The sequence below is a fragment of the Pipistrellus kuhlii genome, unplaced genomic scaffold (genome assembly GCF_014108245.1).
Source record: "Pipistrellus kuhlii isolate mPipKuh1 unplaced genomic scaffold, mPipKuh1.p scaffold_m20_p_9, whole genome shotgun sequence".
Lineage (NCBI taxonomy): Eukaryota > Metazoa > Chordata > Mammalia > Chiroptera > Vespertilionidae > Pipistrellus > Pipistrellus kuhlii.
In genome coordinates this window covers 837,878-843,254 of record NW_023425595.1, presented here as the reverse complement: position 1 = coordinate 843,254, position 5,377 = coordinate 837,878, and positions in this window count along the sequence as shown.

Here is a 5,377-nt window from a genome sequence, read left to right as displayed (position 1 = left end):
TCAGGGCGACTGATAAGCTGGTCAGCCGTTCCCACGAGCCCTGGGAACCTGGGAGGAGCCACGGGCAGAGGGAGGGGCCCCAGCGAGAACCTCGGCCCACCTTCTGCCCCCACCCAAGGGCGGCACCAGGTGCCAGGGTGCTGCCAGGAGGCTCGGGGCCTGGTGCAGTGTGCAAAGTGCTCACACACGTAAGCAGGCTGCTTGGCTTTTCCGAGCGGCCAGGACGCTTCAGGCCAGAGGCTGGGCCTGCTCCTCCTGGGATGCACGTCTCATTTCCTCCTTTGAAATCGGGCTCAGAGCTGGGCCGTGGCTCGTGGCTAGGTCGTTTCAGTGACATAAATTCATTCGTGGAAGGCGACTAGAGCTCCGGGGAAGACAACCCCGTGGAGGCCTACGAAGAGCCAGAGGGACGTGCAGTCAGGGGCTCCCTGGAGGGAGGTGGCAGCAGACACAGATCTGAGGGAGGGAGGCAGGATGGCGCCTGGACACGCTGTGATGATGCAGCAGGTAGAGGACAGAGAGCATGCACGGGCCCCGTTGCGACAAGGCTCCTGAGCAATCCCAGTAACAGCGCGGGACAGAACCCCAATCCAGTCAGGGGCTCCGCTCCCTGCCCCCTCCCGGTGGCCTCCGGGGGCCAGACAGGTGGCCAGAGCGGCACCAGCCTCAGGATGGGCCCAACCCCAGTCTGTTTTGTCCTGTTTGTTCCATCCCTCCTCATAGACGGACCTTCCCTCTCAACCACCCCTACCTGGAGGGTCACCCATCCAACCGGGACCAAGCCTGGGCCCAGCTTCCCACAGACACGCTTGGCCAGCGGGCACTCCCACACGCCACCCATCCCCAGAGTGACGGTTGGATGTGGAGGTTCAAAACCTGGGGGTTTTGGGGAAAAAACTTCCAAATGCTGGTGTGCTATTCGTTGGGCTGCTATGACCCAGCACACAGACTCAGGGCTTAAACCACGAACATTATTCCTCACCGTTCCAAGGCCCAGGTGCCGGCAGGGTGGGTGCTGGGGGAGGGCCCACCTCCAGGTTCCGACCCACATGGCCTCCTGGGTGCCCGCGTGCAGACAGATCTGTGTCTCCTCCTCCCCTCATCCTGTCCTGGGGGCCCGCCGTCATGGCCTCAGCTAAACATAATCACTCCAAAGGCTCCCCCTCCCCCTAATACCGTCACATTGGGGGGTGAGGCTTCAACTACGGAGGGCGGGGCACACCTACGTCTTCCAGAAGCCCTGCCTGGGCTCCTGGGGTGAGCACTGGTGCCACAGGACACGCGAACACCTGCATTTGCTGGCATTAGAGGCTTTTCCAGCCTGTTTTCACCGCTGGCTGCTCTGGTCACCATTGTGCAAGACAGGAAGGCCTGGGAAGGTAAGGGACCGCTCTGAAGTTCCCGGGGGCTCCGCCTCGCCTCTGACCCCGCATGAAGATGGTCCCTGGGTGTTTTTAAGTGTTTGCCTTGGTGAAGGCACGACGCTGAGCCAGACCAGGAAAGCCCTGGGCTTCCTTTCCCCTTTCACTCAGGAAAAACAGATAAAAAGAGAAGCCCATTCATCCCAGCAGAAGTGGGAAGTGGTGAAATCTGGCTCCCCCACTCGGCCAAGCTCCTCTTCCGCTTCCTGTATTTGCTCCCCGCGGCCCCAGCTCCGGGGCTCACGTGGTCTTAAGAGACGGGCCATGGAGGGGGGCCACGCCGCCGCCCTCCGTGTGCGCCCGCTCGCCGCATGGATGCTGCAGAGACAACCCTGGTGCACACGGGATGGAGGTCCCTTCTCTGTCCGCCCCAAACACGAAAGCTTCGGGCCTCTGCCTCGGGGAGGGGCTCCGGCTGTCTGGAGAGGCCTGTGAGAGGGCCCAGCCCTCGGCCCTCTCTAGGCCCTGGCTGCTCTGGCACCCCTTTCCCAGATCTCCTACTCCGCATTCCCAGCACGGTTCTGACAGGCCGGAGGGCGGGGAGTCCTGCCGGTCCGGACAGGTGGCTGAGCGTTTGGACAGCTGCCTGCCCACCCGCTCTCTCTAGCTGCATACCTACATTTTTTTTTGGGGGGGGGGGAGCAGCCTCTTAGGCTTATGTAATGCACTTGGAAGTCAAGAGCTCAAGATTCATTATCCATCGCCCAGGAGGGGTTTGTGAAACACTTAGTATGAAGAAATCTTTCCATTGAGAAAAATTCTCCCCGTGCCCACACTCCTGGTGGCTCCAGTGTGCGTGGGGATGCCTGCAACTTGAGAAGGGGCCGCCCCTGCCACCCCCCCCCCAAAAAAAAAAGAAAGAAAGGAGAAGGGACCTCCCCAGAATTCCAGAGCCCACTGCTCTCCGCTGGCTCAGTGTCGTGATCCGATCCTGGCACCAGAAATGGAACTTGAGCTCCCTTTTGCCCTCCAGGGCAGTCACTGCTGACCTCACCGATAACAACAAGCAGGCAGTGACCGAGCTCCCTCCCCACACCAGGCGCCCTGCGCTCCTGACTTCAGGACCTGCACTCCTCCATGACGGAGGGGTAGGTGTTTGTACACCCATGATACAGAGGGGGCCTTTGAGGCCTGCAGTTACCGTGGTTAAATGCAAAGGTAGACCCCACCCTGGCCCTCCTCCCCACTGCTGACGAGACGGTTCCAAATAGAATTCCAGGTGGGGCCCCGGGAATGTATGTGTGTGTGTGTGTGTGTGTGTGTGTGTGTGTGTGTGTTTAAACCGCTTGCTGCATCCCAAGAGGAAATGAGGGAGGGAGAGCCAGCATTCCACGTGGCCGTTTCCCTTTTATGAGAAATGTGCAGGGTTCTGGGCCTTTCCTTGGCCACATCGTCATCCGGGGCCCCAGGAATCTTGGGGATCATGGCCGGGCAGGCAAACAGCCCTGACAGACGCAGCCTCGCGGGGGCCCGTGGCCCACACAAACGGGCCTGTCGCCGGGCCTCTGGGAACCAGAACCCGTGTGCATCCACAGAGATGAAACTGTGTGGGTCTGGGCCACAGCGGTAGAGTCAGACTGTGCAGCCGAGGGGCCCCAGACTCGGAGGGAACTCAATGAATTTGTCGGGGAACCGAAAACAGATGATTTTAATCAGCAGGGGAAGAAAATGACTTCATGGCCACAGTTGGCTGAAGGAGGCGGCGTTTGGCTGCCAGGCTCTGCCCCCCGGTGGGGGGGACGCTTCCAGAAAGCTTGCCTGTTCTTCAGCCTCTAGCCTGGCTCTTCCCTGCGAGGGGCCCCAGCTGTGCGGGCCGTAGGAGGGCCAGCTGCCCCCACCGGGACAGAGATAACCTAGCGCTCCCCTGCCCCCAGCTTCCTCTCCGCAACGGCTTTCATGAATGGCTCAGCTTCCCAGACAGCGGATTGGCGGAGCGGCTGGTGGGGAGGACCAATCAGCGGCCGGCTCGGGCTCAGCGCGGAGCCTGTCTCCGTAGCTATGAATGGCAGTCTCAGCTGCCTGCAGCTACCGCCTACCTAGCGGAGCCCCCTCCACCAGAGGGAAGGAGGGAGCGATTTCTTACTTCTCCCCCACCGTCCAGGGTTCTGGTCAATTGTGTCATCCTGAGGCTTGGCAGCGGCTCCTGACAATAGCCGTTGGGCTTCCCTGCCCTGTCACTGTGGACATTCAAGATCTTGCGACAGGGTGTGTGGTTAGAAACGCATTTCTTTGCCTAGGGTCCAGTCGGACTTCCTTTCCAGGGAGAGCGTTGCAGCCCTCCAGCGTGAGAAGGCAGCCTGCCCCGGGGACAAAGGCAGGGGGCTGGGGAGAGGCTGCCTCTTTACCTGCCAGGGTTAGGAGCGCCAGGGAGGGGGCTCCTGACGCAAACACTGCCGTGAACTTCTGCAAACCGGAGGGGTTTGGTCACACACGCGCACACACACACACACACACCATCACTGGCCTTATCCTAGCTCAGTGGTCGGCAAACTCATTAGTCCACAGAGCCAAACATCAACAGTGCAATGATTGAAATTTCTTTTGAGAGCCAAAAATTTTAAACTTAAACTTCTTCTAGTGCCATTTCTTCAACATAGACTCGCCCAGGCCATGGTATTTTGTGGAAGAGCCACACTCCAGGGGCCAAAGAGCCGCATGTGGCTCGAGAGCCGCGGTTTGCCGACCACTGTCCTAGCTGCACATGCCCCGTGCATGTGAGGGCTGGGGCCGCCATGGGGGAACCCAGCCGTTCAGCTGCACATCCTGCTAAGTAGGAAAACATGCGCTGTTTGCTGATGTTATAAAGGAGGCATGTGTTTACAAATGCGTGTTGGGGAGAGCGTGGCTAAGGGGCTGCTTCCGGCCTTCCCTCCTCAGATGAAGGGATCGAGTGTCTGACGGAGCAGAGCCTGCTCTTCACGGGGAGACCCCGTTGCTCAGGAAAACCGGGCTCGTCAGACTCTGGGTCAGAGCGCTCCCTCCTTAGGCGGGTGGAGGCCCTGCAGGGAAGGCCTTAAATGCCAGGGTGAACCCTGGGGAGGGCTGGGAGCTTGGTGAGCTGGAGAGTGGCGTTTCTCCCCTGACCAGCGGATCCACCCCCAGTGCATCCACCCGGTGCCTGGCTGGCTGACCACGTCAGGAACTACAGCACCAGGACTGTGCAAACTGCTTCCTGGGCTCCTGGCTACTTCTCATGACGAGCCCCCGGAGTGCTGAGTCACCCCCACTTTATTTTTTTTTTAATATATTTTTTATTGATTTCAGAGAGGAAGGAAGAGAGATAGAAACATCAGTGACGAGCCGAAACCGGTTTGGCTCAGTGGATAGAGCGTCGGCCTGAAGGGTCCCAGGTTCCATTCCAGCGAAGGGCATGCACCTTGGTTGCGGGCACATCCCCAGTTCGGGGTGTGCAAGAGGCAGCTGATTGATGATTCTCTCTCATAGATGTTTCTAACTCTCTATCCCTCTCTCTTCCTCTCTGTAAAAAATCAATAAAAAAAAGAAAAAGAAAAAAAAAGAAACATCAGTGACAAGAGAATCGTCCATTGGCTGCCTCCTGCACACCCAAGAGGTGGGCATGTGACTTCGCAGAGCCAGTGTCCCACTCGCCTGGGCACCAGCGGAGGGTCCCAGGGCTGACTTCGTTGGCACGCTGGCCTGTGTCCTAGGCTGGTGCTGGGCCTGCCAGGACCTCCCAGGAGCGTCCACACTTCCCACAGCCTGCCTGTCCCCAGGACACCTCGCCAGGTCCCCCAGTACCTGCCCCGCTCCTCGATGAGGACAACAAGGGCTGCCAGGGCCGTGGGCAGGGGTGCCCACCATGCAGACCCTGCTGTGCCTCGCCTCGGGCCTGGGGCCAATGTCTGGCTCACCAGGGAACAGCGGAGCCTTCAGCACCTCGGCTGGGAAAGGCTGAGGTTTGCATACCGGGCCACGCCTGAGCCACCAGGACCCTA